Source organism: Narcine bancroftii, chromosome 2 (genome assembly GCF_036971445.1).
Source record: "Narcine bancroftii isolate sNarBan1 chromosome 2, sNarBan1.hap1, whole genome shotgun sequence".
Taxonomy (NCBI): Eukaryota; Metazoa; Chordata; class Chondrichthyes; order Torpediniformes; family Narcinidae; genus Narcine; species Narcine bancroftii.
Genome location: NC_091470.1, coordinates 117257194 through 117284671, shown reverse-complemented (window position 1 = coordinate 117284671; position 27478 = coordinate 117257194).

Here is a 27478-nt window from a genome sequence, read left to right as displayed (position 1 = left end):
CCTCCCAAACTCAGAGTAACTGTGTTTGAGACTGAGGGACCCACATCAGGTCAAAGGCTATTGGAGACTGAGGGACCCACATCAGGTCGAAGGCTGTTGGAGACTGATGGACCCACACCAGGCTGTGGGGACTGGACAGTAGAGACTGAGGGACCCACATCAGTCCATGGGCTGTTGGAGGCTGAGGGACCCACATCAGACCGAAGGCTGTTGGAGACTTAAGGACCCACATGAGGCATTTGGAGATTGGGGCACTTTATAGAAGAATCATAATTTATTGTCTTCATCATGTGCTGGCTTTAGGAGACATCCTCTGATACATGGACTCTGTCCACTCTGTTCCACGATTCACAGATCAGATGTGTGGTCCATTAGTTTCTCCTTTCTGGAGTCCACAATCAGCCCATTTGACTTGAGTTCACATTGTGGGCACAGCCCAAACAGATTTTCGATCTCCATCCTGCATTGTCCAATATTTTCACAGGCAATAGCTGATTTGAAATTTCAACAAAGCCATTGTGTCCATCTGCCAAAGTCAAATGTTTCTCAGAATCAGAATTTACTATCATGAATATGTCATGAAATGTGTTGTTTTGTGGCAGGATTACAATGCAAATATTGCTATAAGTGACATTACAAAAATAAATAAATTAGTGTGAAAAGATGAGAACTGCGTTAGTGTCTATGGTTCACTGGCCCTGGTTGCCGACCTGAACACTGGGCCTGGTGATGGAGGGGAAGAAGCTGTTTTCATGTCTTTTGGTGCTAGTCTTCAGGTTCCTGGACCTCCTTATGATGGTAGCAGTGTGAAGAGGACATAGCCTGGGTGATGAGGGTCCTTGAGGATAGAGGCTGCTTTCTTGCAGATGTCCTCGATGGAGTGAATACCGATGCCCATGAAGGCGCTGGCTGAGTTCACATCTCTGTAGCTTATTCCTGTCCTGTGCATTGGAACCTCTGTACCAGACAGTGATGTAACCAGACAGAATCCTGTCCACAGTGCACCTCTAGAAATTTGCAAGTGGCTTTGGTGACGTACCGAATCTCCTCAAACTCCTCATGAAGTATAGCCACTGGTGAACCTTCCTCGTTATTGCATCACAGCCGTGTCATGGGGAGCTCTGGTGAGTCAGCGGCCAGGGCCGGTGTTCAGGTCGGTGGCCAGGGCTTGTGTTTGGATCAGCGGCCTGAGTGTCGAGAGCTACTTCGGGTCGGCAGCTAGGGCCAGTGTTCAGGTCGGCGGCCAGGGCCAGTATTCAGGTCAGCGGCCAAGGCCAGTGTTTGGGTTGGCGGCCAGGGCCTGTATTTGGGTCAGTCGCCAGAGTGTCGAGAGCTACCTTGGGTTGGTAGTGAGGGCCTGGGTTCAGGTCAGTGGCCAAAGCATCAATAGCTACTTTGGGTCAGCGGCCAGGGCCAGTGTTTCAGTCAGCGGCCAGGGCATTGAGAGCTACTTCGGGTCAGCAGCCAGGGCCAGTATTCGGGTCAGCTGCCAGGGCTTCGAGAGCTATTTCAGGTCGACGGCCGAAGCTGAGAATCTGATGGGCGGATGGACAGGGCACCAGTTGGAGGTGTCAGAAGTGTGGGGAACTCCGGAGGGGCAGGCGGCCGGGGCCAAGGAGGGAACCCACGGTGAGGGTTGCAGAGGCTACAGTCTCAAGGGAGGTGAGCTTGCAATCCTTGACGGATGCCAGGTGGGTGTAGAGTCGGTGGTTGAATGCATGGGCCCGGTGGAGTAGAGTATAAAGTAGCAGAGATGTCTGCTGAAGGCCATGGCCAGCAAGGTCCAGAGCTGTGGCAGTGTGAGGGCGAGTTGCTGCATCAAGGCGTGGGTAATAAGTAGGGGTCATCGAGAGGAGCGGAGAGAGCAGCAGTCAATGCTGTGTAGGTACCTGAGATCCTTGCGGGTGTCAAACTGCTGGAAACCAAGTGGCAGAAGATGGCATCAGAAGCAAGTAGAGAGGAAAGCAAGGTGGCCTGGAATCGAGTCTGGTTGAGTACCTGGGCGTAGAGCTTGAGGGCTGCAGGGGTTACAGATGGGGAGCAGTGGGAGAGAATCCCACAGAACTCTCTTTGGAGAGCAAAGGAGAACTTCTTCAGGATAGGTATCCCTCGAAGAGATTTCACAGAGTTGTGCAGTAGTCAGAAGTAAAACAAAAAAGTCAACGTGATTGAAGTAAAAACACAAAATGCAGGAGAAGCTCAGCAGGTCAAACAGTGTCCTTTATGTAGCAAAGGTAAAGATGCAGAAATGACGTTTCAGGCTTGAGCCCTCCATCAAGGCATGAGAAAATCCTGGCAGGCATCCGAACAAAAGCACTGGGGAAGAGAACGTAGTCACAAAAGCAAGGGGTGGAGAAGGGAGGGAGGGGACAGCAGCGATCAAGGGGAGGAGGGATGAGGCTAGATAAATAGAAAGGGAAGGGGAGGGGAAGAGAACAGGTTAGCAGAGACTGTTAAAGCCATTAAAATTAGGTGTTGTTCCTCTAATGATAGAACATGAGGCCATGGACAGAAATGTGAGTGTGGGAGTGGGGCACAGAACTGAAATAGTTGGCTATTGGGATGTTTTTGTTACTGGTATGGACGGAGCGAAGGTGCTCAATGAAGCGATCTTCAGTCTGTGCACAGTCTTTCTGAGGTGTAGGTGCAAATATGCCACCTCCTGCGACCACAGATGAAGGTGCTGGGGTGGGGGGTGGCGCGATTGGTAGGGAGGGATGAGTGCATGAGGGAGTCATGGAGGGAGTGGTCTCTATGGAAGGCAGAGAGGGTAGGAGAGGGGAAGATGTGTCTGGAAGTGGGATCCTGTTGTAAGTGCTGGAAATTCCAGAGGGTAATGAGTTAGATGCGGAGGCTGGTGGGGTGGCAGCTGATGCCAAGTGGGATTCTGTGTTTGTTCCTTCTAGGGGCAAAAGGAGCCAGGGCAGATGAGTGGGAAATGGAGGAGATGATGGTGAGGGTTGAGTTGATGGTGGTGGAGGGGAAGCCATGCTTGTGGAAGAAGGCAGACATTTCAGAAGATCTGGACTGGAAGACCTCATCTTGGGAACTGATGCGGCGGAGACGGAGAAAGTGTGAGAAGGGAATAGAATCCTTGCAGAGGACAGGGTGTGAGGAAGTGAAGTCAAGGTAGTTATGGGAGTTGGTGGGTTTGTAATATATGTCAGTGGAAAACCTGTCTCCCGAGATGGAGACAGAGAGATCCAGGAAGGGGAGAGTGTTGTCAGAGATGGACTTGGAAAGTTTGAGATCGGGGTGGAAGTTGGCCGCGAGGTGAATAAAGTCGACAAGCTCATCGTGGGTGCATGAGACAACCCCAAAGTAGTCGTCGATATACTGGAGGAAGAGTTGAAGGTTCTTGCCTGTGTAGGCTTGCAGCATGGATTGCTCCACAAAATTACTTTTTGTGTTTTGAGTGCTGTCCAGGCAAGTCAACTCATACTTAAGTGTGGCATGTAGGGTTATAATAACACAACAGTGCAGGGTGTGGTTTTACAGTAAGTTAAAGAGTGCAGGGTATGAAGCAAAGTACAGTTAAACAGTGCAAGGACATTACTTAGAGTTTAACACACGCTATCGCAGCACTGAATACTTGGCTTTGAATCAACTGTCATCTGTAAGGAGTTTATACTTTCTCCCCATGACCTGAGTGGGTTTCCTCCTGGTGCTCGGTTTCTGCCCACTCTCTAAAACTTACAGGGTTGATAGTTTAATTGGGTGTAATTGGGCCACGTGGGTTTCAATGGCTGGATTTGGCTTCTACTGTGTTGTAAATAAATTTAATTGAATTTAATGTTTTATTTATCTCAGATAATGCTCCAGTCTCTTTAAGTTTGAATTTCTCAAATACTCCTTGTTAAAAAAACAAAATGGTGGGTTAATACACAATTATTTAATAATAAAGAATTTTTGACTTTTTTTATAGAACCAAATTCAATTCTTCTTTGATGTCAGCTCAACCCCAGATGTTTCAAATTTAGTGGGCTGGGATACTATGAAAGCCGAACTAAGTGGCCAAATTATTTCTTATGCAGCCAATATAAATAAAAGTGCTAGGGAATAAAGATTAGATTTGATTGAGCAAATTGATTTAAACCTTGCCCAAAAATAGAGACTTGGAGCTATTCAGAAGAAGAACTGAACTAAAATCCTAATTTGACCTTTTTTCTACACACCCAATTGAACAACAGATTTTAAGAACTAAAGGCCAATTTTATATTCACTGAGACAAGTCTGGTAAACTGTTGGCTAACCAATTGAAAGCGGTGTCAGCTAATAAGCAAATTAATAACATACATCTCCCTGATGATACTACCACTACTGATCAATCCAAAATAAATAATATTTTTAAAAATTCTATACTAATTTATATTCCTCTGAATTTAATAACGAGCACAATTTAATGTATGAATTTTTAAATATACCAATAATTTCTCAGGAAAATAAAGAACATTTATAAGCTCCAATTTAATAAGAACAAGCAGTATTTTCCTTACAATCAGATAAAGCTCCGGGGGCCAGATGGTTATCCAGATGAGTTTTACAAAACATTTTCTAAACAATTACTCCTGCATTTAAAATTGGTATTAAACGACTCTTTCCAAGGAGGAAAATTACCTCCTTCTTTTAATGAAGCAGCTATTTTGGTGATTTTGAAAAAGGGCAAAGACTCAGAAGATCGTGCATCTTACAGACCGATGCCTTACTAAATGTGAATATTAAGATTTTACCTAAAGTTTTTGCCTATCAATTGGAGAATGGCTTACCAGGTATGATAAGCTACGATCAAACAGGTTTCATTAAAAATAGACATTCTTATTATTATATCCATAGATTACTGAATATCATGTATAAACCTTCTACTCATAACAATGAATGTATTTTTTACTCTTAGACGCTGAAAAAGGGTTGGGTAGAGTAGAATGAGAATATTTATTTACTACCCTAGTAAAACTTAATTTTGGCCAAGCTTTTATACATTTTATATACATCACCAATGGCCTCAATTCGTACCAATTCCCATCAATCCAAGCTTTTTAAACTACATTGAAGCACAAGACAAGATCCTATTGCCTTTGGACTTGGCACTGGAACTCCTTGGTATTGCTCTGCAGGCAAATGTTAACTTTACCAGTTTGTTTAGAGGAACTACTGAACATAGGTTATCTCTTTATGCAGATGACCTTTTATTGGTCATTTCCAATCCCGAGCTATCCATACCAAATATACTATCGCTACTTCCTCGTTTTAGCAGATTTGCTGGTTATAAGATCAACCTTCACAAGATCAAATTACTACCACTGAAGGGTGCACCAGAACTTTATTCTAAATATCTATTCAAAATAGTGAATAATCAATTTAAATAATTAGGCATTATTATAACTAAGAATTTAAAATATCTTTTTAAAGAAAACTTTGCACTTTTAGTCAATAAAACCAAATCAATTCTTACTGGATGGGTCACCACTCTTATTGACCTTGATTGGTCGAAATAATTCAGTTAAAATGAATATTTTCCAAAATTTTTATACCTCTTTCAATTACTACCAATATTTATTCCTAAGTTTTTTTTGACAATTTCAAATCAAATATTATGTCATATATATGACAAAACAAGAAACCTAGATTAGATAAAAGGTATCTTCAGAACACTAATAATAGTGGGGAATTAGCCCTACCTAATTTCCGTTTTTACTACTGGGCTATGAACATAAGAACTATGCTACTTTTGTTGCATTGTGAAAAGACAGATGAATATCCTAATTGGATTGATAAGGAGTTGAAGTCCCTCAGAAGTACCTCCTTATGGGTGGTAATGGGGTCATCTTTACCTCTCTCTATTCAAAAATTGACAAAGAACTTAATAAATGACACATCAATTGAAGATCTGGAATAAATTCAGAAAAATTTTCAGATTTATGGGATTTCTTGTTACAAGTCTTATAATATCTATTTATTTATTTCAACCAGCTCTTTTAGATGCCGATTTTCAAGAACAGAATTTTTTTAGGTATTAATAGTTTTAAAGATCTTTTCATTCAACAACATTTTATATGTCTTCAACGATTGAGGATATTTAACCTATCAAATAGACATTATTTCAAATACTATCAATTTCAACATTCTATTCGCTCTAAGCTTTTAACATTTCCTACCCTTTCTGACCAAAAAATTTATTGATGAACTCTTTGAGTTACAATTTACTCATAATCTGCCTTATATTATAAAATACTGAATATGAAAGCAATTTCTTGAAGTGGAATCAAAATTGAATGGGAGAATGATCTGAATCTCTCTTTCTCAGAGGAAGAATGGACTTCAGTTTTGGGCCTGGTTTACAATTCATCATTGTGCACTGAGATAATCTTATGCAATTCAAAATGCTACATCGTATACATTTCTCCAAAGTCAAACATGCTCAGATTTATTCTGATATTAGTTCACTTTGTGACAAATGTAACATATTCAATGCCAATTTGTTATGTATGTTTTGGACCTGCCCTCATTTGCAAAAATATTGGACAGACATTTTTAGAACTTTTTTAACCCTATTTAAGATCACTTTAGATCCATGTAGTTGTACTATTTGGTGTTTCTAAAGATATAAATATTATTTTATCTTCTAATCAAAGACAGTTTAGACCAGTGGTTCTCAGCCTTTTTCTTTCCACTCACATCCCACTTTAAGTCATCCCTATTCCATTGGTGCTCTGTGATTAGTCAGGGATTGCTTAAGGTGGAAAGAAGAAGTTTGAAAACCACTGTTTAAATTGACCCAATTTGACTCATTATGTGCACGGTTTCAGAACTCCAAAGGAAATGGGTCAATTACCATTTTTCTCAGGCAAAGTATTTCAGTAACAATTGGGTCTAGAGCAGTAATTCTCAATCTTCCTTTCCCACTCACATCCCACCTTAAGCAATCCCTCAATAATCACAGAGCACCGATGGCAGAGGGATTACTTAAAGTGGGATGTAAGTGGGAAGAAAAAGGTCATTCTCCATTTTATTAGCAAGAAGAGCAAGTCTGTTAAAATGGAAAGATGGATTCCCACCTACTCATATTCATTGGCTATTAGATAATATGTCCTTTTTAAATCTGGAGAAAATTGGGCATAATTCACAAAAATCAAGATTTCTTTTGATAAGACTTGGGATCAATTTTTAGCTCATTTCCACCATTTGACTAATCAGGTGTGATGATGGATGTCGCTGGGCGTGCTTGTTTGGAATTAACATGACACACAATTTGCATTTTAACCTCAATCACTGTGGTTTGAAGTTTTTTCTTTTTTCTTTCATTTTTACTTATTTATTGTTAATAATATTGTATATATTACCATTTATTGAATTTAAAATTGTCTTATTGTTACTGTACCATATGTTATTATTTGTAAACCTGCAAAGTTTCATTCCAATTGATTAATTGTTTTTTTTGTTTATTTTTCTGATAAATCTCCATTAAAATAATTTTAAAAGAAAGAATTTAATCTTTAACTATTGAAAAGTCCATTTAAGAGCCTTACAACATCAAGAAAGAAAATGTCCTTGAATCAGGAGATCTGTGTTTTCAAGCTCATCTATCTTCCACTGGACCAGAGGGTGGAAAGGAGAGTGTGGGAGGGGTAGGTCCTTTAACATGTTAGTATCTTCTCCAGGGCCACAGGATGTATGGACAGAGTCAATGGACTGGTTTCTGTGATTGCAGAAATTTCAGAAGGAAGTTGAGATTGTGGTTGAAAATATTAACAAGCACATCAATGTTTTGTTTACTGTTTGTGCTGGATTCCACCATCTTTGTTCTGTCTTTATTCTGATGCCTTCCTGTTCTTTGCGTCTACCTTGAAGAAGGGCTGAAGCACAAAATGTCGGGAGTACTGCAATGTCGGGACACTGCAAGACCCTCTGAGTTCCTCCAGTGTTTCTGTGGGTGTTTTTACCACAATCACAGTGTCTGCATGTTTGCATTGAAGATATCCACCAGCATTCACGGTTTAACTTTATGCTCTGTTCATTGTGAGATTGTTTATTTCTGCCCTTTGCAGTGCTTTGAATGACTGAGATTTTATTGTCATAGCCATAAGTACAACATAAGTATCAATGCATCAATATCCTTTCTTGCTGCAGCCACCCCAGAATGCAAGATGCATCAGTTATAAGAGTACAGATTAAATTATCACAATATTCCATGAGACAAAAATGAGTGAATGCAGGTGATGCTCTACTTGCGCCCACACCTCCTCCCTCACCACTTTTCAGGGTTCCAAAAAGTCCTTCCAAGTAATACAGCACTTCACTTGTGAATCTTCAGTGATCATCTACTGCATTGGAGAGACTGGAAGCAGACTGGGAGATCAATTTGCTGAGCACCTCAGCTCCATCAGCTACAAGAGCGGGGAACCCACAAGGCCACTCATTTCAATTCTCCATCCCATTCCCTTGCTGACGTATCTGTCCATGCACAGTCAGTCTGAGACCACTTGCAAATTGGAGGAACAACACCTGCACCCTCCAACTGGATAGCATTAACCTCAACTTCTCTGGTTTCCATTTGACCCCCCTCATCTATCTCTATGTCTTTTCTCCTCTAACTTTGTCTCCATTTTCCCCCTTCCCCCTCTGTCTCCTTTCATCCAGCTCTGCCCTCACAGAGCCATCCCCTGCCCCAATAAATTCTCTCCTTTCCTCTCCTCTCCTCCTCTCCATATCCAATTATCACTCATTGTCTGTTGGTTTGGGCTCCTTCCCCTGCTCCCTTGGCCTTTTTATTCCACTGCCTGTCTGCTTTTTACACATCCCTTGAAGAAGGGCTCAGGCCTTTGGACACAGCTAGAGAAGTTGAGTTCCTTCAGCATTTCTGTGTGTTTTTAGATTTGGGAGTCACGCTTGGTACATTGGGAATGGTTGTGGCTGTCATGTGATAACACTGCTGCCTACCTAGTCAGAGGACACACCAGCTGCCAATCAAGGTTTGGTTCTGTCCCACCCATTAGTGCACATCTTGCTGTTGGCTACATGTAAATTGTCTGTACGGCACTCTCCAGCCTGCCTGGACTTGGCCTTGGGCCATTGGCTGTTGTAATTAGATTAACCGTCCTGCCACTGAGCTATTGGCCCCCAGTAAATGATGTGGGCTTGTCCCTCCAGCACTATAAAGATGCCATGTGCTCTTTGTTTTCTCTCTTTGCCAGCTTGGGACCATCCTGCTTCAATCCAGGCCTAGAACTGTGGAAGGGTGCTGGAGAAACTGTTAGTAAGATGTGCACTGTTAAAAGGGTTGGGAGGGTTTAATTAGTGTCCCTTGTAGCATAGATCTGTGCCTGGACTGAGTCAAGGGGTGGTGGGACATCATAGTGATTTTTCCCTGATCATTGTATGTACCAGTTCATTGTGTGTGTGAGAGTGTGTGTTCGCTCTGCATCAATTGCCATTTTCCCACACTTGCCTTTTGTAAATAGACTCTGTGTTCAGAGTCCTTGCCTGTGGTGGTACACCACTGGCCTACTGCAGGGGGAAACCTCTGTACCTGCAGGAGTGTAAGGGGACAGGACAACACTTGGCCAGCTGTCAATCAGTCAGCCTGAATGGATCAAGCCCCACCCAATTGGGTGTCAATCACCCTCCGGGATATAAGCCTGCGCCGGCCTCACGTTTTGAGCCTGGGGCCCTTCTTCAAGGCTTGAGCCAAAACAAGCCTGAATAGGCGGTGGGAGAGGAGAGGCGGGAGGGAGAGGCAAGGGGAGGAACACAGGCTCAAGGGTAAAGGTGGAAGAAGAGAAGAGAAAGAAACTGAGAAGGATCAAGGGTAGCTCTCTGAATGATCAAGGAAGGGAAGGTGGTGGAAAGCAGGAGGAGAGAAGACAGTGCTTGGAAGAGAGAGAGACCTGATGGAAAGGCTAAAAGAAATTGGAGATTGTTGTTAATGGTGTCAGGTTGAGAGTGCCCAGAAGGTATATAAGGTGTTGTTCCTGCAATTTATGGGTATTTTTGAGTTGTGCCAATTTGCCATTTAATGCCTCCATGTCAGAATCACCTCCCTTCAATTTTGTCTGTCACCATCTTTATAATCCATCCTTTCCAAGCCATTATGCCCATGTCTACATCTTTACTTTCCAAACCTCTAACTGCAAGCTAGCCTGTGAAGCCTACAAACCATGCCCAAAACAAAACGAGACACAACTGGTGACATAAGATCTCTCTTATTTAGTCTTTAGTTTGGTTGGACCCAAGACTGGTCTGTAGCTGACCACTACAAAGAAACACACATACACAGTGTGGCAGGTTAAGGTCACTCCTTTATTAGGGCTGGAAAGGCTGCTTTTATACTGTTCAAGTTCCGCCCATTTTTGATGATTGACTGAGTCATCCATCTGAATAACAATAGCGGGCGGGAACATCTATGTATATGGATTCCCTTCTTCCCCAGCCTGTTTCTGCTGAGTTAGCTGGGCAGCCTGACCAACGCCATTTTAGGGCTGTTGGTCTGATGCTGCCCCAGCTTCTACCCCCACCAGTTCATTGTCTTGGGAGTTGCTTTAGCGATCTCTGTCCACGTCTGCTGCTGCGCAATGTGCTGGCCTGATCTCCACAATTGTGGGCCGCCACTTGTTCCCCCCCCCCCCACCACAGAACCAGCGTTACAGTCTATAGTATCCTTGGGTATAGTCCCCAAAGTCTTTTGTGGTCTGCCTCTGCGTCAAGGTGTTGGTGTCTCCACGGATTCTGCTGGGTCTGTGTGGGCAGGCTTGAGTCTATCTGTAGTGAAGACCTTTGGTTTATCTCCGATGTCCAGGTTGAAGGTGGCTCTGTTGTTCCAGATGACTTGAAAGGGACTTTTGTATGGTTTCTGCAATGGAGAACGGTGGGGTCCTCTGCGTACAAATACATACTCAAAGTCCTTGCGTTCTTTGGGGATGTTGGATTTGGCTTGTCCATGACTGGAGGGTAGGATCGGAGCCAGGTTATTAACCTTACCACACAGCCTGTCCAGGAAGGTGGTTGTCTCCTCCTGCTGTCCTGTGGCCTATGGAACAAAATCCACAGGAACTGTGAGTGGGGCTCCGTAGACGAGTTCAGCGGAGGATGCGTGGAGGTCTTCTTTTGGTGCTGTTCGGATGCCCAGTAGTGCCCACGGTAGCTCGTCCACCCAGTTGGGGCCCTTGAGTCTGGTCATGAGGGTGGTCTTGAGGTGCCTGTGGCTCAGGACCTAGTGGATGTGTCGGCCAGGGGAATTGCTTCTGGCCACTGGGTGAAGCGGTCGACCACTGTAGGACACTTGTCCTACATCTCGGACTGACCAGGGGTTGGAAATTTTAGCCAGGGCAAAAGTCAGTGGTTTGTGGTTTGTAAAAGCCCTTTTCCGAACACCCTCTCATAATTTACCTACTACTGATGTCAGGCTCACCGGACTGTAATTTCCTGGGTTACTTTTGCAGCCTTTTTTAAATAACGGGACGATATGAGCCATCCCCCAATCCTCCAGCACCTCACCTGTGGATAAGGATACTTTAAATATTTCTGCTAGGGCCCCTGCAATTTCTACACTCATCTCCTTCAAGGTCCGAGGGAATATCATATCTGACCTGGAGGATTTACCTACCTTTATTCACTTTAAGGCAGCAAACACCTCCTCCTCTTTAATCTCCACATCTTCCATGACACTTCTGCTTGCTTCCCTTCCTTCCTTATTAACTCTGCCAACTTCTTGAGTAAATACTAATGCAAAAAATCTGTTTAAGATCTCCCCCATCTTTTGATGCTCCACACATAGATGACCACTCTGATCTTCTTGGGGACCAATTTTGTCCCTTATAATCCTTTTAGTCTTAACATCCTTTCACATTATCTACCAAAGCAACATCTTGTCTTCCTTTCCCTTACTGATTTCCTTCTTAAGTATTTTCTTACATTTTCTACACTCATCTTGTACCTTATTTGCTCCTTGTTGACTGTACCTGCTACACACTCTCTCTTCCTTTTAACCAGATCACCAATATCCCATGAAAATCAAGATTCCCTCTGCCTGGTTACTTTACCTTTAATCCTGTCAAGAACATGCAAACTCCTCTCTATTTTGGAACTTTACGGGGAATCCAGTGAAAGAGAAGCAAGTCCATCCAGAGTCATCTCCAGTGCATTCACAGCCTCTGCAACCGCACAGATTTCTGTCCAAACCGTCGGCAACATGAGCTCCCGGTCCAGAGCCAGAGAATGATTGCAGAGGGCTGGAATTCTCAGCCACGTGACTCCTGAGACTTGAAGAGCCATTTGTTCTTGGTAAAGGGGGGGACCCAGCAAAGTGCAGGCCAATTATTTGTTCTGGTCATTAATCTTTGTGCTTTAAGTAGACGTGGGCCATTTGGAATGTCTTTGCATAGTTGCAGATGCTATATGCACCTCTTTTTAGTGCACGCAAGGATTCAAACTGCAGAGCTGACCTTCTTTTCTTTATGCTTGCTTACCAAGATAGAGTTGTGTGATTTGATTTTGAAGATAATGCAAGTTATTAACATCCAATATTCTCCCTCCCTGAGGTGGATATTATGTGAATATTAAACCAATGATTTCTTTCGAGGGAAAATAAGAAAATAAGTTCATCAAGAGCCGAACTTTTCTGTGTAATCAGGAAGGCAAAGCATGGGTGTACACAGAGAATAGACAGACATTTGTGTGACATCAGTAACACGGGGCACGTATGTTCAAGCAATAAATGACTATAAGTCAATCTCATGGTTCAAGCGACAATGTTACCTCCCTTCCTGACAGGATGAATACTTTTTTGAGAAATATTTGATGAGAAAAACAAGGTGATATTAAACAAAGCCTCATCGCCCCCTGAAGAACAAGCACCCTGCATAGCAGCATCTTTTTTTTTCTTCTTTCTTTGGCTTGGCTTCGCGGACGAAGATTTATGGAGGGGGTAAAAAGTCCACGTCAGCTGCAGGCTCGTTTGTGGCTGACCAGTCCGATGCGGGACAGGCAGACACGATTGCAGCGGTTGCAAGGGAAAATTGGTTGGTTGGGGTTGGGTGTTGGGTTTTTCCTCCTTTGCCTTTTGTCAGTGAGGTGGGCTCTGCGGTCTTCTTCAAAGGAGGCTGCTGCCCGCCAAACTGTGAGGCGCCAAGATGCACGGTTTGAGGCGTTATCAGCCCACTGGCGGTGGTCAATGTGGCAGGCACCAAGAGATTTCTTTAGGCAGTCCTTGTACCTTTTCTTTGGTGCACCTCTGTCACGGTGGCCAGTGGAGAGCTCGCCATATAATACGATCTTGGGAAGGCGATGGTCCTCCATTCTGGAGACGTGACCCATCCAGCGCAGCTGGATCTTCAGCAGCGTGGACTCGATGCTGTCGACCTCTGCCATCTCGAGTACCTCGACGTTAGGGGTGTGAGCGCTCCAATGGATGTTGAGGATGGAGCGGAGACAACGCTGGTGGAAGCGTTCTAGGAGCCGTAGGTGGTGCCGGTAGAGGACCCATGATTCGGAGCCGAACAGGAGTGTGGGTATGACAACGGCTCTGTATACGCTTATCTTTGTGAGGTTTTTCAGTTGGTTGTTTTTCCAGACTCTTTTGTGTAGTCTTCCAAAGGCGCTATTTGCCTTGGCGAGTCTGTTGTCTATCTCATTGTCGATCCTTGCATCTGATGAAATGGTGCAGCCGAGATAGGTAAACTGGTTGACCGTTTTGAGTTTTGTGTGCCCGATGGAGATGTGGGGGGGCTGGTAGTCATGGTGGGGAGCTGGCTGATGGAGGACCTCAGTTTTCTTCAGGCTGACTTCCAGGCCAAACATTTTGGCAGTTTCCGCAAAGCAGGACGTCAAGCGCTGAAGAGCTGGCTCTGAATGGGCAACTAAAGCGGCATCATCTGCAAAGAGTAGTTCACGGACAAGTTTCTCTTGTGTCTTGGTGTGAGCTTGCAGGCGCCTCAGATTGAAGAGACTGCCATCCGTGCGGTACCGGATGTAAACAGCGTCTTCATTGTTGGGGTCTTTCATGGCTTGGTTCAGCATCATGCTGAAGAAGATTGAAAAGAGGGTTGGTGCGAGAACACAGCCTTGCTTCACGCCATTGTTAATGGAGAAGGGTTCAGAGAGCTCATTGCTGTATCTGACCCGACCTTGTTGGTTTTCGTGCAGTTGGATAATCATGTTGAGGAACTTTGGGGGACATCCGATGCGCTCTAGTATTTGCCAAAGCCCTTTCCTGCTCACGGTGTCGAAGGCTTTGGTGAGGTCAACAAAGGTGATGTAGAGTCCTTTGTTTTGTTCTCTACACTTTTCTTGGAGCTGTCTGAGGGCAAAGACCATGTCAGTGGTTCCTCTGTTAGCGCGAAAGCCGCACTGTGATTCTGGGAGAATATTCTCAGCGACACTAGGTATTATTCTATTTAGTAGAATCCTAGCGAAGATTTTGCCTGCAATGGAGAGCAACGTGATTCCCCTGTAGTTTGAGCAGTCTGATTTCTCGCCTTTGTTTTTGTACAGGGTGATGATGGTGGCATCACGAAGATCCTGAGGCAGTTTACCTTGGTCCCAACAAAGCTTGAAAAACTCATGCAGTTTGGCATGCAGAGTTTTGCCGCCAGCCTTCCAGACTTCTGGGGGGATTCCATCCATACCTGCTGCTTTGCCACTTTTCAGTTGTTCGATTGCCTTATATGTCTCATCCAGGGTGGGAACCTCATCCAGCTCTAGCCTTAGGGGCTGTTGAGGGAGCTGGAGCAGGGCGGAATCTTGGACTGAGCGGTTGGTACTGAAAAGAGATTGGAAGTGTTCTGACCATCGGTTGAGGATGGAGATCTTGTCGCTGAGGAGGACTTTGCCGTCTGAGCTGCGCAGCGGGCTTTGGACTTGGGGTGAGGGGCCGTACACAGCCTTTAGAGCCTCGTAGAAACCCCTGAAGTCGCCAATGTCCGCGCTGAGCTGTGTTCGTTTGGCGAGGCTAGTCCACCACTCATTTTGGATCTCCCGGAGTTTGCGCTGAAGATGGCTGCATGCGCGACGGAAGGCTCTAAGGTGAGCAAGATCCACTCAAACCCACACGAAGCAGCTGGTCCAGATAAGGGGGACAGACGGCATCAATGTGGATAGATAGGGTTTTTCCACTGACACTGAGATTCAAACACGAGGGCACGGATTGAGAGAAAAGGGGGAAAAGTTTAGGAGAAACATGAAGGGGAGTTTTTTCATGCAGAGGGTGGTGGGGGTATGGAATGAACTTCCATCAGTGGTGGTAGAAGCGAGATCGATGTTAATATTCAAGGAAAAGTTGGATAGGTACATGGACTGGAGAGGTGTGGAGGGTGAAGGGCCAAAAGCAGGTCAGTAGGACTAGGTGGGAGAAGGTGTTTGGCACGGACTAGTAAGGCCAAACTGTCCTGTTTCTGTGCTGCAAATGGTTATATGGCTTGTCCCAAGAATTTCCCTTAAATTTCCTTCCCTTCACCTTAAATGGATATCCTGTGTGTGATGTTTTTATGTTGGGAAAAGACTGTCCACCTTATTAAAGCCGCTCACGATTTTATAAATCTCTATTCGGTCTCTCCTCAGCTTCCAATGCTTCAGAGAAGACAACACAAGTTGTCTTTTTCTCTTTCGACATTTTTATTGTTTTATTTAATAATACAGTGTTGCGAGCCCAGAGTACCCATAAACCCAGCAGCAATAGATATTCACCAAGACAAATAGTGTCTTAAACAAAAGTTGCTTTTAATTATCTTTAAACATGAAAATAGAATCAAACTTTAACTTATCTTAGCTAACCTAATTTAACCCCCTTCTAATTCTAAGTGCATGTGTATGTAATGTATGTGTAAGTGCAGAAAAGTTCTTTGGTTCACAGTCCAATCTCACTTCTCATTCCTCCAAGTTCACTGGTTGCAGACAATTCTTATACTGTGCACAGAATTTATCATTTATGAAGTTCACCAGGCTTTGGTGCTCAAGAAGGTTCTTGTTGGTTTTCAGAGAGAGCTTTGTTGTACATTTACTTCCATCAGCCACCCCAGGGTCTTTCTGAAGAAACTTGCCTGTCAGAGTTCTCCAGATAATAACCTCTTTCTTTCAGGTCACCACAGAGTTCCTTTTTGTTTCCCTTATTCCAAGTGAAACATTAGACAGCTAGTCTTCTCCTCTTGCATGAACCACAAGGGATTTGATCAGCCCATCTTTCAAAACGCTTTCCACAAGCTTGCCAGCTTGTCCTGTTCCAATCCTAGCTACTTTTGATGGATGTAACACTGTACAAGTCACCTCTGTGTCTCTCCCTCTCTCTGAGAAGAAGCCTGTTTTACTCTCTCTTCTTGAAAAACCACATGACCCTCTTAGAGCAGCAAGCTCTCTTTCAGACAATCTGTGGTTCCAACAAGATCTTTCATCTGTTGCTTTTTGTAAACAACAATCTATTAGTGAAGTCTCTTGAGCACTCTTCAAAGCTCTTGCAAAAGCTGTGGAGCAGATGTGTTTAGCATGAGCAGAGCTCTAGTATTTCAAATAAAATCTGTTTTAAAGTGTTTGTATGTGACCTACACTGAAAAACCTGCCCCAGTTTATCTCCCAAAAAGATATCTATATACTCTGTCACAACACACATACAAAAAAAGATAGGTGCATATCAATGATACAGCTATAACACAGTAAGCAAACTCATTAACAGAATTTTTTAACCTTATACACAGTATTAATTCAAGGATATATTGAAAATAAAGAAAACAATAAAATAGAGAGAAAAAAATTAAAAGTTTGATTATATAATCCAAGCCCTAAACCATTCCAAAGTTGCAGAGCTAATATAAAGAGAAAGTATACATCTGGTATAAATAGGAGGAAACTCAAATCCACTGGAAAGACATTACATAATTATTATTCCCATTAAAGCTTATGAAAATAATTCAAAAAGGAGCCTCAAAGATTGTACAAAATTTAATTTAAAACACTTGTTGAACATTTTATTATTTCCAACATTAGATATGACATCATATCATGTAATCATTGTTTATGAGTGGGCGGGACAGCATTATCCCATCTGATAAAAATTACTCGGCTCGCAATAAGAGAAGGGAAAGCTGCTACGTGATGTTGAGATGAAGATAATTTCGCCTTGTGCCGTTTTGTGCTCTTCTTTTGGCTCCTGAACCTTTTCCCCGATGGTAGCAGAGTGAAGAGAGTGTGGCCTGGGTGTTGGGGGTCTTTGAGGATAGAGGCTGCTTTTTTAAGACACCGCCTCATGTAGATGTGCTCGATGAAGTGAAGTCTTGTGCCTGTGATGTCACAGGCTGAGTTAACAACCCTTTGATGATAAGTTGTCAATAGTTGACAATTGATAAAGTTCAGAAATCTTGTTCCCAATTTTTGACTAGGGTCAGGCAAGACCAATACATATGAATTGGTGAACTATTCTCATTCTTATATCTGTCACAAAGAGAACATTTATTAGGATAAATATAAGCTAATTCAACTTTTGACATATAGACTCTATGCACAACTTTAAATTATAGTAGTGAGTAATGGGCACATAGAAAAGATGTATTAATCAACAAAAATTGAATTCCAAGAATCTTCAGAAATTGAAATATGGAGGTCCTGCTTCCCTATCTTTTTAGTTTTGTCCAATGAGGCTTGCCTTAATTTCAACAAAGTGCCATATACAACAGATATTAACATTTTCTGAGATGGTTGAAGATTGTAAATTGTTTCTACCAAATTCATAACAGGAGCTTGAGAATGGAGAAAGTCATGAGAATTTGGTAAATTAAATTTATTAGGAAGTTGCTCAAATGTAGCAAGATTATTATCAAAGCATAAATCATTAAAATGTTTAATACCTAATCTAAACCATTCCTGAAAAGCAGAGTCCATCAAAGAAGGCTGAAAAAAGTAGTTCATTAGAATAGGACTAACAACCTTTTTCTTTCCACTCACATCCCACTTTAAGTAATCCCTCTGCCATCGGTGCTTAGTAAGGGACTGCTTAAGGTGAGATATGAGTGGGAAGGAAAAGTTGAAAACCACTGCTCTAGACCCAATTGTGACTGAAATATTTTGCTTTAGAAAAATTGTCATTGGCCCATTTCCTTTGGAGTTCTGAAACCGTGCACATAACGAGTCAATGAGGGATGATTAAAACAGTGGTTTTCAAATGGTTTCTTTCCACCTACATCCCACCTTATGCAATCCCTTACTAATCACAGAGCACCGATGGCATAGGGATTACTTAAAGTGGGATGTGGGTGGAAAGAAAACATTGAAAACCAGAAGTTATCCATTTAAAATAGAGATGAGGAAGAACTTCTTCAGTCAGAGGGTCATGGATCTGTGGAACTCACTGCCGCACACAACGGGGGAGGCCAGATCAGTGGGAGTATTTAAACAGGAAATTGATAAGTACATAATTAGTAAGGGTATCAAGGGATATGGGGAAAGGCTGGAAATTGGAACTAGGTGTCAGCATAGTTCAGATTAGTGTAGAGTCACAGAACAGACTCAATGGGCCTAATGGCCTGCTTCTGCTCCTTTATCTTGTGATCTTGTGAAATTCTATTCTAATATTTCTTCAAAATGTGACAGACTGAAGAAGGTACGCTGTTTCATACGTTTGATCATATTCTTCCCTTTCCATCTATTGGGAAAGTATTTTTCGTACCTTGTCTTTAGTTCTTAATATTAATTTGACTCTTAATCCTTTTCTTGCCCTATGGGGAATGAGGAGGCCAACATCTTGAACTTGTCTGGGCGACAATCCCAGGTCATTATCTTTGCTCTTCCTATCGCGAGATGCAAAGATGCTGTCCCTCTGACTCAGGTTCTCAGTGGGTATCAGATATGATGGCATGTCTGACTTTGGAAATAATTAGATGTTCTACTACTGAAATGAACTTTGTAAGTTTATGAGGACCTTTTTTAAATTATTTTCTTAATTTATGATTGTTTTGATCCCGTTTTGGGGTTTGGCTTTTCCCTCTGACAATATTGCAACACATATGTTCAACCAATAACTTCATGAGGGAGGGGGTTAGATTATTAGCATCATTTTTATATGTGGTGTCCTCTTTCGTCTTTTGCAATGTATCAGGTTATTTGTAGCTACATGTGAGTAGATCTACTTTGTGGGACAGTTATTCTTCTTATTACCTATGTCTTTGGCTTGGCTTCGCAGACGAAGATTTATGGAGGGGGTAAAAAGTCCACGTCAGCTGCAGGCTCGTTTGTGGCTGACAAGTCCGATGCGGGACAGGCAGACACGGTTACAGCGGTTGCAGGGGAAAATTGGTTGGTTGGGGTTGGGTGTTGGGTTTTTCCTCCTTTGCCTTTTGTCAGTGAGGTGGGCTCTGTGGTCTTCTTCAAAGGAGGTTGCTGCCCGCCAAACTGTGAGGCGCCAAGATGCACGGTTTGAGGCGTTATCAGCCCACTGGCGGTGGTCAATGTGGCAGGCACCAAGAGATTTCTTTAGGCAGTCCTTGTACCTTTTCTTTGGTACACCTCTGTCACGGTGGCCAGTGGAGAGCTCGCCATATAACACGATCTTGGGAAGGCGATGGTCCTCCATTCTGGAGACGTGACCCATCCAGCGTAGCTGGATCTTCAGCAGTGTGGACTCGATGCCTGTATCAAATCTTCTCTCATTCTTCTACACTCCTGACCTGTTTAACCTTTCCCTGTAACTCATTTCCTCAAGTGCCAGCAACATCCTTGTAAATCTTCTCTGCCCTCTCAATCTTATTGATAACTTTCCCGCCCTGAAAGCACAATACTTCAAATCTTGCTTCATTAATGTCTCATACATCTCCACCGTGACCTGTACTCCTGTACTCAATGCGTCGAGGCTGGAACCAGGCTGGACCATGACCAGTGGAAGGGCAATCAGAGTGACCTTGGAGGAGACAAAGTGCTCCATGAAGAGCTAGCAGAGAAGTGCCAGTGACCTATCCCTGCTGAATTGATCATGCGCAACATCGGCAATCGGGTGGGACGTCCGTTGCACACGCTGCTGACTCAACTATAATGCTCGTGTAATAGGCATACTAAATTCTTTTCAAAGATTTGAGGATATTTTAGAGTACAACACAGCACAGGAATAAACCCTATGTCCCACAAATCAGTGTTGAACATGATGCCCAATTTAAGCTAAAATTTTCCTGTCTGCATAATCCCTCTATTTCCAGCATATTCATGTGTCTATTTAGAACCCTCTTAAACGTTACTCTCGCATCTACTTCGACCTCTATTCCCGACAGGCCTGTTCCAGACACCCACCATGCTCTAATAAACCACCCACATGTCTCTTTCCCCACCGCACCCCCACTTTAAACGTGTGTGACATTTTTACCATGGGGCAAGGATTCTGACCATCTCTCATCATTTTATAAACTTTGGTCACTCCACCCCTCAGCCTCTGATGCTCCATAGAATACTAAAGTTTGTCCAAACAGTTCTTGTAGGTCAGACCCTCCAATAAATTTCTCCTGCTCCATGTTTTACAATTCTATATCTCCATTCTCCCATTTTTGGATGTGGCCATCGTATGGGATAGAGCAGCAAAGCTCTGAATATGCATAAACTTTTTTATTTATGAATAAAACATGAAAGTCTGCAGATGCTGTGATTACAGTAAAAACTCACTGAAAGACTGGAGGAACTCAGCCGGTCTTTTCAGTGTCCGTAGGAGACAAAGATACATTACTGATGTTTCAGATCTGAGCCCTTCTTCAAAGGAATAAGTAGAATGAGCCAAAAGCAGAAAATCTCAGAATACAGACAGTGCTGGCTGGGGGAGGAATCCAGACCAAGAAAAGGTGGGAATTGTATATGATAAGGGGAGAGGAGGGAATTGTGTGAAAGGAGGTAGGTAAAAGGGAGAGACAGAGCTGGGAGAAGGCGACAGGGGGAAGAATTGAATGGGGGGGGGTGGTTTAATGAAAGCCAGAGAAGTCGATATGAATGCCATCTGGTTGGAGGGTGCTCAATCGGAAGATGAACTGTTGTTTCTTCAATTTGTGGGTGGTCTCAGTCTGGCATGGACAAAACCATGGATGGACATGTCAGCAAGGGAATGAGATGGGGAAATGAAGTTGTTGGCTTTTTATGTGTGTTTTTTGGGGATGCAGCCTATGGTGGTAAGGGATCTAAGACCCACCCAAGTATGTGATACTTTAAATCTCAAAAGTGGACTCAGATGGGGAGTTGACGAAATATAGCATGGTGGTAAATCTCTTGTGTACCCTTTCCAAAGCCTCCATATCTTTCTTGTAATGGGGTAACCAGAATGCTTCACTTGGTGAATTAGTATGAACAGTTCATCAATTATTCAGCATGTTACTGTCCGTGGGAAATAGCTGTTTCTCAGCATGGTGCTTTTACCTCTGAACTCTTTCCCAATGGGAGTAGCTGGAAGGTGTTGAGTGTAGCAAGGAAGGGATTCTTCAACAATTCTCTCCGCCACTCTTATGGTCATGTAGATTGACCTCTGATCCAACGCTCCACAGTCTACAGCAACTGTACCACACTGTGATGCAGCTGGCCAGGACACTCTCGATAGAGCTCTGTAGAAAGTTGACAGGATGGTGGCCGGTAGACTTGCCATGACGTGCAGTCACTGTAGTGCCTTCCTGACAAGTGAGGAGACGTTGTGTGTTCACGATAGGTCACTTCTTGGAATTTCGAGGAAGTTGGTGTCTCTACTCTCTACACTACTGAGCAATTAATGTGTAGTTCAGGGTGGTGTCTCTGTCGCTCTCTCTGTCTCTCTGTGTCTCTCACAAGATCTATATACCTGTATCTCTCTATCTATATATATCTAAAACCGTGGACTGTATGTATATGTCTACCCCCCACCCCCCCCACACACACACACACACACACACACAGACACACACACACACACACACACACACACAGACACACACACACACACACACACACACAGACACACACACACACACACACACACACACACACACGCGCGCGCGCGTGCGGACATGCATTCACATGCACACGCACATGCATTCACACTCACACACACATGCATTCACACTCACATGCACATGCATTCACACTCACACGCACATGTATTCACACTCACACACACACATGTGCATGCACACATATACACAGACACATACATGCATGCACACATATACACAGACACCACTCGCACAAACACACAGACACACACAGGCCCACACACAAACACAGGCACACAGACACACACAGACATGCACATGCACAGATACACGCAGACACATGCACACACACACACATACACACACACACACATGTATATGTATGTATATGTGTGTGGGAAGACAGAAGCAGAGATTAGACCCCAATAGCAATGATAATGAAGCCTGAAGAATTATGAGGTGCATAGGTGTGAATGTGGGGTTCTGGCACCATAGGATTGCACATTCACACCTCCTGCTTCTTGTGGTCACCTGTGGAATTGTGTGGTCTGTCTGCCACTCATTTCACATTGAAGAATGGAACTCTTTTGGGAGCAATGATAGCTGCACAGATGTTGCTGTACAGACTCTGCTGTTATCAGACTCTTGAAGGAACCTCACAACCGACTGTGATAAAATGTTTCGAGAGGTTGGTCATGGCCAGAATTAACACATACCTAAGTAAAGATCTGGACCCACTGCAATTCGCCTATTGTCACAATTGCTCCAACAATATCGCTGGCTCTCCATTCAGCTCTGGATCACCTCAAAAACAGATATTCGTAGATACGGTTGCTCTTCATCGACTACAGCTCGGTCTTCAATACCATTAATCCCTCAGTGCTGGTCAAGAAGCTACAAACCCTGGGCCTCTGTACCCCTCTCTGCAACTGGATCCTTGAGCTTCTCATCATCAGAAGACCACATCAGTACGAATGGGAAACATCTCCTCCTCACTGATCATCAACACAGGTGCCCCCCAAAGATGCGTGCTTAGCCCATTGCTCTACTCATTACACATCCATGATTATGTGGCCGGGAACACTTCCAATCCCATCTACAAGTTTGCCGATGACACCACAGTTGGCAGAAACACAAACGGCAATGAGGAAGCGTACAGGAGGGATATAGATCAGATCGTTGAGTGGCGTCACATCAGAAACTTTGTGCTCAACATAAACAAAACCAGTTGATTGTGGACCTCAGAATGGAGTCAAGGGAACATGACCCAGTCATCATCAAGGGCTAAGTAATGGAGAGGCTCAACAAATTCCTGGGAGTCAAAATCTCCGAGCATTTGTCCTGGAGCCTCCATGCTGATGCAATCACAAAAAAGGCTCACCAGCGGCTATACTTTGTGAGGTGTCTGAGGAGATTTGGTATGTCACCAAAGACTCTCGTAAACATCTACAGGTGTACCGTGAGCATTCTGGCTGGTACCATCACTGCCTGATATGGAGGCGCCCACTCTCGGAGCAAGAGTAAACTCCAGAGGGTTATTCACTCAGCCTGTGACATCACAGGCACCATCGAGGACATCTACATGAGGAGCAGCCTCTATCCTCAAAGACCCCCACCACCCAGGCCATGCCCTCTTCACTCTGCTACCATTGGGAAGGAAGTACAGGAGCCTAAAGACGAGCATTCAGCGGCACAAGGACAGCTTCTTCCCCACTGCCATCAGATTCCTGAATGATTAATGAACCAAGACACTGCCTTACTTTTCATGCACTTTTATTTTTATAGTAATGTTGTAAGATGGTTATAATACGAACGTTTATACTGTGATGTTGCCACAAAACATGGAATTTCATGACTTGTTCATGTTAATAAACCCTGATTCTGAAGAGTAAAATCATACTGCCTTTGCTCTGTACACGATCTAATCTCTCTCCAACTCTCTCCACCTCCATGCTGTGTCTAACTTGTATTATCAATGAGATGTTTGGCTGGACTGCTTGCAAAACATACTTTATCACTGCATCTTGGTACATGTTGCAATAAACTTTAACTTGATAAAATTACTTGAAGTGATAGATGATAAGAGGGAATTTAATTGATCAGATTACAAGAGGCACAGATAGCATGGACAGCCAATACCTTTTTCCCAGGGCAGCGATGGTCAATGCCAGAGAATATCTGTTTAAGGGGAGTGGAAGATAGTTCAGGGGAGATGTCAGAGGTTAGTTTTTTTGCACAGAGAGTGGTGGGTGCCCAGAATGTTTGCCTGGGGGCACTGGTGGAGGCTGGTACAGCAGGGACATTCAGACAACTTTTAGATGGATGTTAGAAAAGTAGAGGATTGTGGATGTGAGGGTGGGAAATGTGAGAGTGATCCGGAGTAGATCAGCACAACATTGTGGGCCGAAGGGCCTGTACTCTGCAGTACTGTTCTGTTTATTTGGCTGAAGTTAAGGAAACTGGTGCTTCAAAGCCTCAGCTCTGCTCCTGTGAAATGATGAGTCGAGTGCCATCTGATCCTATCCATGAGTCTTTGTCAAGTGCATAGAAAGGGTGGCCTTACCACAATCATGGTGCAATTAAGTTGGCCCTGATGTGTGATCAGATGGCCCAACTGATTGTCAGTTCTCTGTGCCCCCTTTTACACAGGCTGTGTTTTGTTTGACACTGGCTGTGACTTTATTCTAAGGTTTTACAAGGCATCTTTTCTGAGATCAAGGCATGTATGGGTTAAATGGAAAATAACTTCAAATTTACCCAACAATTTCCATGACGACAATGAAACTTGGGGGAAAAATTTATCCTGTCTAACCCTTGAGAAATTTTCGCTGGGGAGGAAATGACTGATGGGTTTGGATTGAAGTATAAACTTGATCCACATGAGTGATTACCTCAATATTTCTTTTTTGACAAGTTGGCTGATGCGGTAATAAACTTCAGCCCAGATTTTCCACTGGGATATGTTCCGTGCCAGAAGCGTGGCAAGATGTCACTGACGGTGTCCGTGCAGTTAATTCAGGATCAACTCATTTAGAATCCAAATTCTCTGATGAAGAGGCCTCGTGTTTGAGGTGAGTGACACAAGTGGGAGTGAGGCGAGCTGAGCACTTTTTAAAATTGCTTGGGGAAACTGGAGGTTTTTAAAGCTGTATCCAGATGCGTGGATTTAACTCTACAGTGTAAAAAAGACCATTGGCATTATATTTAGGGGATTAAAAAAAAAGATACCTGAGAATCCAGAAGTTGTAACAATTTAATATCAGCAGTTCTGAAAAATGAGAAAAAATTTTAAAAGTTCTACTTTTAACTCAGAAAGGACTTGATCACATTCTGTGATGGGCAGATGGAAATGAAATGCTGATAATTCTAAAGTGAAGCAGGCTGGCAGGAAGGGTGTCTCGCCTGTAGATTCTTCTCCAGTTGCCCCATGACAAGGCATGTATGCCGTATGGAGCCTCCAGCCCAACATCCTTTCACTGCTGGTAAATGACGTTCCTTTAACTGCTGCAGTCAAGGCACCAACTCAGCTGTTCAGTGTGGGGCATACCTTTAAGTGTGTGTGTGTGCCTTGTACCTCGGGTCACACTCAAGACACGGAGCATACACGAAACAGGACAGGAGCACGTGACTCCTTGCTGGAAATTAGTGCTGATGATAAGACCATAAGGAGCAGAAATAGGCTGTTCAGCTCATCGAGTCTCCCCACCATTTAATCATGAGCTGATATATTTTCCCACTCAGTTCCACTGCCCGGTCTTATCCCCATAACTTTTGATACCCTGGCTCATTAAGAATCTATCAATCATTCTTTTTAAAATATTTTTATTGATATTTTACAATCAAAAAATTGATCAATACAATTATGAAGATCAGAAGTCTCAAAAACGATCATAAGTACAAGTTCCAAAGCACACTCAATGCAGTGAAAAAGTACATCGCGAAAAATAAATAAAGAGAAACAAAATAATTAAATTTCAAAACCCCTTCCCTAAAGCAAGATTGAAGATTCACATTAATAAATTCAAATGGCACAGTCTTAGAGAGGGTCAACACAACGGCAAGATTCCAGTTTAACACTAAATCTTAAGATGGTGGTAATAATCCATGAATGAGCCCCATATCATATGGAATTTTATACCTGAATTATTGGTTGTATATCTAACTTTTTCCAAGTTTAAATAAGACATGATACCCCTTAGCCATTGTGCATGTGTAGGTGGGGTATTATCTTTCCATGGAATCCAAATTGCACGTCTGGCCATCAGCAAAGTCAATGATAAAATGCGGCTTTGAATTGAAGTTAGTTACACATCATCTTCTCAAAATGTTCCAAAAAAGGAGCAATTTTAAATTGAGAATTACCGCTAATGTTTTAAAAACTTCCTTCCAAAATATTTCTAAGCTAGGACAAGTCCAAAACTTATGAATGAATGAAGCATCACCTGTTTTACATTTATCACATTGGGAAATTATGTCTGAATCAAAAAGAGACCATTTTAGTTTAGACATATGTGCTCTGTGCATCACTTTAAATTGCATCAGAAGGGATGTTGTGTCCATCAGTTTAAAAATAGAGTCCCAAACCTCATTGGGCAGTGAAAGGTTCAAATCTTACTCCCAAGTGTTCTATATTTTAATTAATGGGTCCTGTCTTGGATCAGCCAATTTGTCATAAATAAGAGTTAGTAAAAGTTGATGAGGAAGTTATAGGTCAAAAAATCTATCAAGATTATTCACCTCGGGCATCCCAGGAAAATCAGAAATCTGAAATTGAACAAAATGTCTAATTTGTAAATATCTAAAAAAAAAGAGTTTTAGATAAGTTACATTTTACAATCAATTGTTCAAAGAATGCAAAATTGTTGTCAATAAAAAGGTCTCTAAAACATTTAATATCCAATCGCTGCAGGCAGAGTCTTGCAAAGAAGGTTGAAAGAGGTGATTGGATGTAATAGGCTTGGCAAGAGAAAAAAATTTCTAAATTATGGCCATATTCTCAAACTGTATTTAATGGCCATGTTGTCTGTTAATTTTTATAAAGAAGTGGATAAAGGAGACCCAAGAATTGCCAACATGGAAATATTCTTAGTATAATTTAGTTCTATTTCTACCCAAGTGGGGCGGCCCACTCAGTTCTCAAATTGTAATAAAAGAATCAAATTATGTATATTGGCCACCCGATAATAAAATCTAAAGTTTGGACATACCAATCCACCGTTCCTTTTAGATTTTTGAAGATGGACTTTATTCAAGTGGGGACATTTTCCTACCCACACATAATAAGATTAAAGCAAGTCAAATAAATCAAAAAGATTTAGGAATGAAAATTGGTATAGATTAGAAAAGATACAAAAATAGGGGTAAAATGTTCATTTTAATAGAGTTAATACGAACAATTACAGAAATAGATAAAGGTGACCATCTCATTAAGGATAATTTAATTTGTTTAAATAAAGTAGTAATTTTTTCCTTAAAAAGATGTTTATAGTTCTTGGTAATTATAATGTCAAGATAAGCAATCTTAAAAGGAAAATTAAAATACTTTTCGATAGGAGCATTCAAAGGTAAAAGTTCATTCTTTT